Here is a 13,405-nt window from a genome sequence, read left to right as displayed (position 1 = left end):
CTCTTACTAAATCGAAAGCCCTCGAGGCTGAAGGCGTTCTGTGCAATGCCTCATGCCAGTTCTTCTCCCCTGCACAGTTGCTGTCCATATACAGGAGGCCTTGTCCGCCTCTAAGTATGGGAGTATGCATCTCATGTAGTGGGGAGCTCCACTCACACAGCTCTTCTGGACAGAGTGGAGGCAAAAAAGGCTCTTCGTCTCCATCAGGCTCTCCTCTCCCTCATACTGGATAGTCTTCTACCTCTTAAATTCCGCTACGTATGATGTTGCCTCTTTCTATCTTCTGTCGATATTTCCACGCTGACTGCTCTTTTTGAACTTGCTAACTGCATGCCTCCCCCCCTCCATGGCCACTTGCACTAAACTTTCTACTCATACTCATCCCTACTCTGTCCAAACCCCTTATGCAAGAGATTAACCAGCATCTTTCACTCTTCATCCCCTCACGCTGGTACAACTCTGGAACAATCTTCCTATATCTGTATTTCCTCCCCTGCCTACGACACTTGAATCTTTCAAGAGGAGGGTATCAGGACACCTCCTCCCGAAACTGACTTATCTTTAAGCCACCTCTTTGGATTCTTTTTTAGGAGACATGGCGAGTAGGGCTTTTTTTATTAATGTTTCTTTTTGTGCCCTTGAGCTGTCTCCTTTTAAAAAAAAAAAAAAAAAAAAAAAAAAAAAAAAAAAAAAAAAAGGTAAAATTTATCCAAGCTCATTACAGATGGAATATAAACCAACACGATTAGCAACTTCTATACAATAATGATAATAAAAACTTTCACACTCAAATTATGGCACCATGATTGGGAAGGAAATAAAAGAAGAATGTTAAAGTAAGGTATGTCTTAGTTTCTACACAAATCTACTTGGCACAACTCCTACCAACAGAAGCCCTTAATCCTTTCAGTCATCACAACAGAAGAAAGAAGACAAAATACAGTTAGATCTGATGGCTGAATGTGGATTAAATCTACCATTTTAGGGTGAGACAAAAAATGATACTAATCACTTGTGCTACGTTATAATGCAACTCTGATCACTAAAGAAACCCAACCCCATAATGCAACTTCACATAACCCAATCATCTCTTTATGAGGGTAATCTAGCCACCATTAAAAGGTAATCTAATCCCTCATTGAATGTATATAATAGCAATGATAGTAATACTGTACTGATGTTATGTAATGTACTAATGATAGTAATAATGTGACCAACAGTAATAATAAATAGTAGATAATGTAAATAACAGCCCCTCACCTGTGCATGATGCCAGACTGACAGATGTGGGCCACCCAATAGGTCTTGGGGACAGTGCCCTTGTCAGCCAGGTGCCAGCGTATGGACAGCACCATCACCACCGTGGAGGGGATGACCACGAGTGCCAGGGTCAGGCCCGCCCATATTACTGTTCCCGTCAAGAAGTAACGAACCACCAGGTGTAAATCTGGAATAAAGGCAAACTTTGGGTAAATCAGCAGATATGTTATCTGATTACTATGTTTAGAAGCAAATAAAATGAACATTCGGTAATTTCTGATTTTGTAGCATCTTCACAAGTGTGTGGAGCAAAATTTACTGAGGTGGTTTGGGCATGTTATGAAAGCAGAATGGTGATTTTGTAGATTTTATAAGTCAAACAGGACAGGGAAGGGATGGCAGGCAGACCAGAGCTAAGATAGAATACTAGGATTGAAGAACACATGAGAGTAAGATGGGAGGAAAGTCGTGTGTTACAAAAAGGTGGTTCTTCAATGAGAACTGGAGGCTCTTCTGCAGTGACCACACTCTCAAGGGAATTTTTTAGGGTAAAAAGAAATTAGAGCTAACAATAAAGAGGTCCTCACAGACACTTAAGATAGGATTGATTATTCACTCACAAAGAGGAATACAGGTGGCATCTTTCTTTAAGTTTGTTAATTGTTTGCATAAAAAAAGTTTTTTGTTAATCTGAGAAATGGAAGAAAGTTGATGAAAGCAGATGAAATGGATATAAAGGGAAGGCTCCCAAGAATACTGAGGGAGTGCTAAAAGGGGAGAGGGAGGGTGGAAAGGAGAACACTGGAGTTTGCAAAGTATATAAATGAATAATTTGAGGTGAATTGAATTCCTTCCAGTGGGAAACACTGACAGGGTTCAAGAAAGACATCAAAATAAAAGTGAAAAAAAGTACAAATGGTATGTATACAGCTAAAGCTGAGTGCACAGGCCATCAGAATAGGTGGTCAGCACAGACCTCATTGGTTTTCCCAGAGTTAAAAGAACCATTCACACAAAACTGGATAAATGGTTCACAGGGTTTCATCTGAGTTCACTTCAAACATTGCAAATTTCATAAATCAGTTGTTGCACAACCTATTTCATAAATTGCTTTGTTGGATTTCAGTTATGCATAGGAGCTGATATGTTGCCCTTGATACTAAATAATCCTGAATTACAAATGGTTATGTGCCAAATTAAGTTGCAAATTGTTTTTATTTTGTTAATCCTTCTTTTATCAATAACGCGTTAGCACTTGTCTGAGGAAAGGTCATCATCCCATCACTCCCTGGGCCTGGCGTGCCGCGGTGCAAAAAGTGCAACACAACACTGCAACACAAGGCAACACACCACAAAATCCACACACAGCTATAATTCACCGTCACCACACACACACCTGCCCGTCACAACACTCGGGGATCGGCAACAAGTGACACATCGTTCCGTACATCACACAACACATTCGGTAAACATCTGACACACAACAAGTCCGCCAATCACACAACACTCGGTAACAAGTGACGTTTCGCTCCGTAAATCAGAAATTGCAAGCTATTCAAGTGGAGTCAACGGTAGGTGAGGGCGGCGGCTGCGTACCTGTGCCCACGTCCACGAGGAAGGTGGCCATGGACGTCTGTGAACACAGCGTCGAAGACCGTGAACGTGGGCATCTTAGCTTCGGACCTTCCATCAGTCCTCAGGGGCGGCTGGCGGAGTGGGCCAGCCAGCACCCATCTGAAGACCCCGCCATGGGAGAGGGACCGTTGGGGCGGCCTCTTCCACGCTAGCCAACCTACCCGACCTTTGTTTACCCACCTCACCATTCTCTATCCCAACCCCCAAAACTCCACACAGTGATCTAAGAGTGACTAAGAAAATAAAAAAATCTCTGTTGTTTGGAAATATATCAATGAAACGTACCCAAACGACTCATTACACCATCAAAAAGGCAAAATACATAGGTGATTGGAAGTACGCGATTGGTATGCTTGATCTTTTCCCATGATGCCTAACCTCACCAATCTTTGTTTACTCATCACACGAATCACTAAATTAATGATACATGCATAAACACCCACGACAACACCCTAAGTAAAAGTAAATGTCTCTAGTGTTAGGAAATATATCAGTAAAAAGTACCGAATCGACTTCTTGAGGCACCAGAAAGGTAAAATATATGGTAACTATAGGCATGCAGTTGGTACCCCTATAACCAGGTGTTCGGTACATCCTTAGGAGTGAAAAAAAGGCTCCTTGTCCTGCCGATCCCTGTTGCTCAATTTCCTACATTTAAAAGATCGTAACGCCATATATTAACGCACATAGAACGAAATGGCGAGACAGACTACGTTCATCAATCACAATACAAACGTTGGTCAAATGAATTAAAACCTGCATTAAATTATATCGGGTACCCTATTCCATTTCAACACCTCAAACACACCCTGGCTTATTTCAACCACACAGGCTAACTCAAACAACATTTCCTCACACCTAGACATTCACGAACTTAGGTAACAGGGCCGGGAAGGCGGGGAAATAACGGCGAGGAGTGGGTTGGCGGGTGACGTTGGGTGCCCTGCTATTGTGCCTGTGTTAAAGGGACCAGTGGAGCGGACAGGGCAGGGGAGAGGGGGACTAGGGCAGGGGGGCACAAGGGCAAAGGAGGGGCAAGGATGAGAGATGAGGGCTGAGAGGAAGGAAGGGAGATGAGGTAAGGAAATAAAGAGCAGAATGAGGAAGGGCGGAAAGGGGGGAGCTAGGGCAAGGAGATGAGGTACGGGGATGAGGGGCAGGTTGCGGCAGGGAGGAAGGAAGTGCCAGGCAGGAGAGATGAAGTGAGGGAATGAGAGGAGGAGGGTGAGGCAGGGAGGAAGGGAGAAAGGGGGCATTAGGGCAGGGAAGATGAGGAAAGGGAATGAAGGGGAAGGGGAGGAAGGGAGAAAGGGGGGCATTAGGGCAGGGGAAGATGAGTAAAGGGAATTAAGGGGACGGGGAGGACGGGAGGGGGGCATTAGGGCAGGGGAAGATGAGGAAAGGGAATGAAGGGGAAGGGGAGGAAGGGAGAAAGGGGGGCATTAGGACAGGGGAAGATGAGGAAAGGGAATGAAGGGGAAGGGGAGGAAGGGAGAAAGGGGGTATTAGGGCAGGGGAAGATGAGGAAAGGGAATGAAGGGGAAGGGGAGGAAGGGAGGGGATGAAGTACTAGGGCAGGGGAAGATGAGGAAAGGGAATGAAGGGGAAGGGAGGGATGAGGTACTAGGGCAGGGGAAGATGAGGTAAGGGAATGAAGGGCAGGCAGGGAGGAAGGGGGGAAGGGGGGAAGGGGGGACGAGGGGCACTAGGACAAGGGGGCGACAGGGGGCCATGGCACGTGAAAGACTTCCCGTTGAGGTATTACTAAAGGGCGCGGTGGGTATGGCCTCCCTCTCTCTCCCTCCCTCCCTTCCTTCATCTCACACAGGGGCAGATGTAAGCAAACTACCTTCTCTCTCTCTCTCTCTTAGGAAGTAAAAAAAGGGAAAGGAGAAAAGTGGAAGAAATAATAAGAGAAGGAAGTGGAAATGAAAGAAAAAGATGGAAAGGAGAAGGAAAATAACACTGGAAAAGAAGGAAAGAGAGGACGAGAAGGGAAAAGGATATGTTCGTTCTCTCTCCCTCTCCCTCTCTCTCTCTCTCTCTCTCTCTCTCTCTCCTCAACCATCACATAACATCAATTCTTTCAACTTGGCCTATCAGTGACCTGTATATCCTCCACCATCGAGGAAAAAAGAATGAAATTAGAAAAGGGGAGGAAGGCGAAAAGAGAATGGAAGAGAGGTGGAAGAGGAAGTGGAGAAAAAGGGAATAGAAGAGGAAAAGAGGAAGAGGAAAGGGGGAATGGAAGTCGAATGGGTGAGGGAGAGGAAGGAATGGGAAAGGAGGGGAAGGATAAGGGAATGGAGGAGGAGAAGGGAATGGAAGAGAAAAGGAAGAGGAGGAAGAGGATAAGGAAATAGAATATAAAAGAGAGAGGAAAAGGAGGAAAAGAGGAGCGGAGTAGGAATAGGAGGAGGAGGAGGAGGAGGAGGAAAAGGGAATAGAAGAGGAAAAGTAGTGGAAGAGGAGGAAAAGGGAAGGGAAGACAAAAGGGAGAGGAAAAGAAAGTAACAGAAGAAGAAATGGAGAGCAAGAGGAGGAACTGGAAGAGGAAAGAGAGAAGGAAATCGAAGAGGAACGGGAGAGGAAGAGAAGGGAATGGGAGGGCAAAGGGAGAAGAGAAGGGAAAGACAGAGAGGAGAATGAAAGAGGAAAGGGAGAGAAGAGGAGGAAAAGGATTGGATAAGGAAATGAAAGTAAAGGAAGAGGAAGAAAGGGAAATGAAAGAGGAAAGTGAGAAGGCAATGGAGGATGAAAGGAAGAGGAAGAGAGGGATAGGAAAGAGGAAGAAAGAGAAGAGAGACAAACTATCTTACACCCACTTTCAACTTTAAACAAAAATAAATAAATAAATAAATAAAGAAAGAAAGGAAAAAGTAATGGAATATCGTCTTCTACTAACTTATTGCGTGTGGATGAGTCACTTTCTTTCCACATGTTATTATCTCCATTTAAAAAGTGAGTCAGTGAGGTCAGGTATACATAATTACGGGAAGCACGTGCTCGGCCCCTTAGGCACCTCCCTGGGCATCCCACACCTGGCCGCCTCCACCAATCAGAGGCGAGCTTTGGAACACGTCTATAGGTAAGCAGCTTTAAATGCGTAGCCGGTTTTTAAAGGTTGTTGTTGTTGTTGTTGTTGTTGTTGTTGGAGAAGAGGAGAAGAGAAGAGAACAGAAAGGAAAGGAAAGGAAAGGAAAGGAAAGGGAAGGGAAGGGAAGGGAAGGTAAGGGAAGGGAAAAGAAGGAAAGGAAAGGAAAGAGAAAGAAGGAAAGGAAAGGAAGAAGAAAGAAAGAAGAGAGAAGAAGAAGAAGAGAGAGAGAGAAGAGAGAGAGAGAGAGAGAGAGAGAAACAGACAGAAAGACAGACAGACAGACAGACAGATAGACAGACAGACAGACAGACAAACAAACAGACACAGAAAGAGCGAGAGCCAAAATCTGGAGAGGAGAGAAAGAGGAACAGGAGGGAGAGCAGGCAGGCTACAGGAGGGAGGGAAGGAGGCAGGCAGGTGAGGGACAAGAGAGTAAGGAGGAGAGGGACAGGGGAGGTGACAGTTGCACTGAGAAAGGAAGTGGTGCGGTGAGAGGGAGCAGGGCGGGGCGTCGTGATGTGGGTTAGAGCACTGTGTCTGCCCTCTTCTGTCTCCCTTCCTTCCTTCCTTCCTTCCTCTGTCTTCCATTCCCTTCTCATCCTCTCTTCGTTTCTTTTCATTCCATTCCTTTCATTATCTCTCCTTATCTTTATCTGGTCTCTCTTCATTCTTATTTCTTCTTCATTAGCTGTGTTCATGTATTCCCTCCTATCCTTCCCTTCTTTCTATATTCCTTTCCTTCGTTTCTCCTTCCCTTGCTTTCCTTCCTGTCCCTTCCTATTCCTTGCTTGCCTTGCATTCCCTTGCCACAGCCTTCTTCCTGTCCTTCCCTTGGCTCCTTATGTCCCTTCCTTCCTTCCTCTGTATTCCTTATTCCTTCCCTTCCTTGTCTTCCTTGCCTTACCTTCCCTTGTCCTTCCCTTGCCTTACCTTCCTTTCCTTGCCTTCCCTTGCCTTCCTTCCTTTCCCCTCTTCCTTGCCCTTCCTTTCCTTCTTCTTTCCTTCCTTTCCCTGTCCTTCCTTTCCTTCCTTCCCTTCCTTGCCTTACCTTCATCCCTTCCCTTCCCCTTCCTTTCCTTTCCTTGCCTGCCTTCCTTTTTCCTTGCCTTGCCTTTCTGTCCCATCCCTTTCTCTCCTTCTTTTCTCAATATATCCCAACTATTCAACATCCTACATAAGCATGAACAAATAACAGGACACACATGTATTTTCGTGGGACAGAAGAAGACAAGAATGAGGGAAGCCATAAGGTCCATATCATTTAATTCTTCAGAGCCTTAGTACATTAAAAAGGCTCTCCCAGTTGTCAGGGGTTCCCAAAGGTTGGTTTCATGAGCCCGGCAGTAGTTTGCAAGGCACTGTGAACAGGACCAACACTTATGACAACCAGACGTAGCTCCTCTCTAACCTTGAAAAACGTTCATAAAGAGCCACAAACGTTTGGGATTATGAGTGTAAAGCAAAACTCATATAAACAGAAAATGAAAAGTGCAAAAAACATGGAGATCTAAACGAGGGAGAGAGTGATCAGAAGTCTGCCGGGTAAGAGGGAGAGAGGGGGAGGTAGGGAGGGAAAGGGAGCGTGAGGGATGGAGATAAGAGATAAGAGGAACAAGGCGCCAGCAAATTAGGGGGAAGGAACCTTGTATACAGATATGTGATAGAGATAGTAGAAGCAGAAGAAGAAGAGGAAGAAGAAGTAAACAAAGAAGAGGAAGCAAAAATATGAAAAATACGATAAAGAAGAAAATATGAAGAAGAAATATACGAAGAAAACGAAGAAGGAAAGACGAGAAAGAAGAAATAAGAAAAAAAAAAGAAAAAAAAAAACTCAGAAGCAGTTGCGATGATAATAATAACAACAATAACAAATAATAAGAACAATAACAATCATCAGAACAACTCGATATCACACACACACAAAAAAAAAGGAAATAAAGAAATAAAAAGAGGGAGAAGGAAAGACTTAAATCCTACATCGATGAAAAGGGAGCAGGAGTGTATTTTGACGCAGGGAGAAGCTAAAAGGACCCTCCCCTCCTCCCTTCCTCTCCTCCTTCCCCTGTAGCTTCCCACTCCTGCTGGTCTTATGAATGTGTGGCTCCAGAGGCCGTTGGGAGTGGTATGGGCGGTCATGGGTCAGGCAGGGGAGGAACAGAGGCTACAGAGACCCTCGCTGCCCACCCTTGGCTAACACCTCGCCTGGAAACTTCGCAAACATAAAAAGAAGTAAAGATCGGATCGCGGCCCAGACGGTTTGTGAGAGAGGGAGAGGGAGATTAGTATGGAAAATCGACTTCGTTTTAAGATGACGTGAATGTTTTTGATAATTTCGGATTTTCACTTAAGATTATATGAATGTTTTACTTTAGTTTAAGATAGAATGAACACAGTAATAGTGATGTGCATGTTTTTGATACGTTCGACTTCATTCTAAGGTGATATGAACATTTGATTTTTTATTCAAAGGTAAAATCAACATAATAAAAATTTTGGTAACATCCATAAACAAGAATTAACTTAGGTGACACGCATCGGATCGACTTTATGGACTTATTCATCCTTAACTTTATTTGAATTTATCCCTTATTCTATTTGACTTTATTTTAGGGCAGAATGAACACGACAAATACTCTGTTAAAATCTATTGATACGACTTGACTTAGGTAACATGTATACGATCGATTTTATGGACTTAAACACTCTAGACTCGATTTTAGAGCAATGTTTATGATCTTGGCTCTGAGGAAACGTTAACACACTCGAGTTGATCTTCAGGAACTATTAACACTCGACTTGGTTTTATGGTGATGCGCATTTCCTCGACTTCCTCGTATTCCTCAACATGATATATATTTTCTTTCCCTTGGTGTTGAGGATGGTCTGCCGGCGGTAATGCGTTCGGGGAGTGGTCAGGGGATTAGCGTCGACAAAGGGCGAAGAGAATTTTAGGAGCCGTGTTTAGCATCCTAGCCATCTTGGAAGCTTCTTGGCGGCTGGAATGCCAGGCATGAGACGTCACCTCCAGCCTCCTCCTGCCACTGCTGCTACTTATCGACTGACCAAAATACGACAAGCTAACATGTGATAGTCAAATGAGGTTTACGCTGAAGTTAAGTATGGTTGGAAGTTTGACATCAGTTAATATAAAGAAATAATGATCTACATAATTTACATGATGGAAGTTACGAAATCGAGTCATCTGTGAAATAAAAAAATAGAAATTGATCATATTTTCTTTGCATACAATTTCATACACAACGAAAATCTCCATTACAAATTTGGAACCATCAGTCAGTCCCACAGTCACGTCTCGCCAAAGAATGCAAGTCAAGTTTTTAGTCTTATCGTCTATGGTAAGTTTCAAAGTCACTGGAGAGAGAGAGAGAGAAAAAATACACACACACATGGAGAGCAAGGAAGAAAGAGAGGGTGGAAGAGTGAGAAAATAGAGAATCAAATGCCGCGGAAGCCGTCTCAGTATTTCTTTCTATTTTGTTGATGCTGTCCCGTTCAAGGCCCTCGACTTTCCATCCCAGAACCTGCAAACGCGGTGCGCAGCGCCCTCACAGTGTTTGTGATTGATTTAATAATCCCGTCTGGCATTTTTGAGCGCGTTCTTACCCGCCCTCCTCGAATCGTCAGGGGCTGGGGCGCCAGGCATGGTCTTGCTGGTGAGCATCGCAGGACTGGAGGGGACCAGTAGGGCGCCACAGCTCCCCAGGGCGTCCCATGGCGGTGCCGGAGATCCCGAAGGTCCCGGCAGGGCGTTGAAGTTCCCGCAAGACGTGCTGATCTTACAAGTAGCCTGACGAGCTGTGACCCTTATATCAGTTTGGGTCACCGGTGCAAATCACCATATAATGACTGACGCCTTAGAGGAACTGCAGGAAGAAGAAATCCCCAGCAGGGGCAGATTGTCACTAACTATAAAAACATAAAAACAACAAAAATCATAAAACAACAAAAAACAGTGCTGTGTGTTGAAGTAAGAGTGAGTCATCTGGGAAACCATCAGACCAACAGACAACATGATTCTCTTCTGAGAGACTCTTCTGGGGAGACAGCGGCTCAGCCAGACTAAAAAAACACGGACTGACAACTCTGACGACCCGACCTACTGACCCTGACACCCCTGGCACTCTTTGGACATGGACTGACAACCCGATTATACGACCTACTGACTGACAGACCCTGGCACTCTTTGGACATGGACGACCCGATTATACGACCTACTGACTGACAGACCCCTGGCACTCTTTGGACATGGACTGACAACCCGATTATACGACCTACTGACTGACAGACCCTGGCACTCTTTGGACATGGACTGACAACCCGATTATACGACCTACTGACCTGACAGACCCTAACACTCTTTGGACATGGACTGACAACTCGATTATACCTGACCCCTGACAGACCCTGGCACTCTTTGGACACGATGGACAACCCGATGACGACCCACGATAATACTGACATTTCCTGACCCTCTCAGAACAATGCCTCGGACAATATCTCGACGTTTCTCTAATGTTTCTCAACAACAGAAGGTTCAAAAACTCACGAATAGCTTTCTCACTTTCTAACTTTTCACCAAACTACATACACGCTACATACACTCCATTTACTCAATAATCTCAAAATTTGCTGAAATTAGTCAATGGCTATGCCTCGGAGAGGGGCTCATAATTGTTGAATCTTGCTTCTTTTATTTCTTAAATATATACTACTCTTACTAAAATTATATCATTATCATTATTATTATTGTTATACTACTACTACTACTACTACTACTACTACTAGATATTAATACTATTACCAGATAGATAAATAGAGTTAAATTTACATGGATTTACATAGATATTTAGAGCACACAGACCCTTTAGTCAGACAGGTGACTCTGCTAATTGTTGGGGAGTAGTGAGTTGGTATGAAAGCTAGTTGGTATAAGGAAGAATTAGTATATGGGGAATTAGTATTACGATAAGTTAGGATGAAACAAGAATGGACGCTTTTCCTAGTAATGTAAATATCTTAAGATGTTTACCTTTTTTACAAGACAGGAGAGAGGAGACATATAATAATTAAGTACTACATCTAATCGCCCTTGTTAATCTCATTATAAATTTAAAACCATCAAGTCAGTCCCCACAGTCCACGTCTCATAAAGAATACAGGTTAAGTTTTTTAGTCTTATCGTCACTCTAATCAGGTCTGGGCGTGAGAGAGACTTAGGGGTCCTAGTGAGGGCTAACCTCCGTCCTAGGGCTCAATGCATTCAGGCTGAAAATCAGGCCAACAGAGTACTGGGTTTCATCTCAAGGAGTGTAAGCAATAGGAGCACTGAAGTCATCCTCAAAGTTTACTTGGCACTAGTTAGACCTCATCTTCTTATGTTCTATCTATCTATCTATCTATCTATCTATATCCACTGAGATTGAATAACTAAAAACGAGAAATAAGTTACAAAAATAATAACATATATGAACTAAGATGAATATAGTTGATCGTAATTTCTTTGCATTATACTTCTGACCACACAAGAAATCAGCCAAACGAAGCTACATCCACTGAAACTGAAGAACCAAAAAAATACATAGTGAAAACACAAAATAAATGAACAGATAAATGTATATTGCAACGAAAACACTTCATGACAAGGCTGACTAATGATGAACAATTACTCAGGAAAACGATGATACAAGGAAAAGACAAAACAGAGAAGAAAAACCAGACAACGAATGATCTTGTGTTCCTCCAGCTGCCCGTGAATGATAAACAGTTAACCAGCAAAAGACGACAGAGGAAATAAAAAAAAGACAAAACAGATAAATGAAAAAAATAACAGAAGGAAAACCAGAAGAAGACAAAACAGAAGAAAAACCAGACAACGAATGATCTTGTGTTCGTCCAGCTGCCCGTGAATGATAAACAGTTAACCAGCAAAAAAGACGATAGAGAAATAAAAAAAGACAGAAACATATAAATGAAAAAAAAAAAAGAGAAGGAAAACCAGAAGACAAAACAGAGAAGGAAAACCAGACAACGAATGATTCTGTGTTCCTCCAGCTGCCCGTGAATGATAAACAGTTAACCAGCAAAAGGCGACAGAGGAAATAAAAAAAAGACAAAACAGATAAATGAAAAATATAACAGAAGGAAAACCAGAAGAAGACAAAACAGAGAAGAAAAACCAGACAACGAATGATCTTGTGTTCCTTCAGCTGGACGTGAATGATAAACAGTTAACCAGCAAAAGACGATAGAAGAAAGAAAACAAGATAAAAACAGATAATAAGTACAAATATACATTACAAGGATACACGTCATTACAAGACTGAATAATGAAACATACTCAATCAGCAAAAGACGACACAAAGAAGAAAAAAGACAACGAAGAAAGAAAACCAGACGTAATGAAATACAACGAGTAATCTTGTATTAATGATAAATGTAATGAAGAATAGTTAACCAGCAAGAGACGGTACAAGAAAAAGAAGACAACAGGGAAGCAAAACCAGGCGTAAAATACAACGAGTAATCTTGAGTTCCTCCGGCTGATCGTGAAGGTAACTTAAAATATTAGTCCCGAGGTGGCAACACTGAGCCGTCCCGAATCGTGAGACAGTCCCGGCAGCTGAAAGGAAGACAGGACCGTTGCGGGACAGCTGGCGGGAGGGCGAGAAAAGGAGGAGGAGGAGGGGGAAGGCGAAGGAAGAGGAGGAGGAGGAGGAGGAAGCAGGGAGGCAGGGAGGGACGAAGGGGAAGAGGACGTGGAAGGCAGGGAGGGACGAAGGTGAAGAGGAGGGGGAAGGTGAAGGAAGAGGAGGAAACAGGGAGGCAAGGAGGGATAAAAGGAAAGAGGAGGAAGAGGAGCGACGAAAGGGAAGAAGAGAAAGCCGACAAGGAAGCATGAGAATGGAAAACACCGAAACAATATGGAAGGGGAAATGAAGAAAAGGGAAGTGATGATGAGGGAGCTAGGGAGGGAGGGAGGGAAGAAGGGATAATACAGCAGAACGAAGGACTTAGAGAGGAAATGAAGAAATATGGCGTGAGAGAAAGGAAAGTAATAACCGGGAACGAATGGGGGAGGGAAGAAAACTGGAGAACAAAGCATGGGGAGAAGGAGAAAGAGGAGATGGAGGAAGCAGGGATGAAAGGAAAAGGGCGTGAAAGTATGAGAGGTAAGAAAATTTAAAAGCATGTTCGTATGTTAGTGTGTTCTGGTGTGTATATATGGAGGTTTGAGTTCAGTAAATAGTTCTAAGGGATAAATACATAAGTGAAGAGGCGCGATTGAAAAGCAAATGTGTAAAATAAAAAGACGAAAGGATGAAGAGAAAGAGAACCCAGAGGAAGAGATTCAACACGATAGACGCCACACCAATACGAAAACAGATAAAAACA

At 43.4% G+C, this 13,405-nt stretch overlaps 1 long non-coding RNA gene across 1 annotated transcript in view; it reads right to left on the bottom strand.

Annotated features, from left to right (window-relative positions):
• Positions 1-864: 864 nt before the first annotated feature.
• The window catches only part of LOC127009784 (uncharacterized), a 118,088-nt gene continuing 105,547 nt past the window's right edge, over positions 865-13,405 (bottom strand). Inside the window, exon 3 of the long non-coding RNA XR_007762256.1 lies at positions 865-1,447. This is a non-coding gene — a long non-coding RNA (uncharacterized LOC127009784). The remainder of the gene's footprint in view (positions 1,448-13,405) is intronic.

This window comes from Eriocheir sinensis, chromosome 42, assembly GCF_024679095.1.
Source record: "Eriocheir sinensis breed Jianghai 21 chromosome 42, ASM2467909v1, whole genome shotgun sequence".
Lineage (NCBI taxonomy): Eukaryota > Metazoa > Arthropoda > Malacostraca > Decapoda > Varunidae > Eriocheir > Eriocheir sinensis.
The sequence above is the reverse complement of the archived record's forward strand: the minus strand, read 5'-3'. Positions and strand labels throughout refer to the sequence as shown.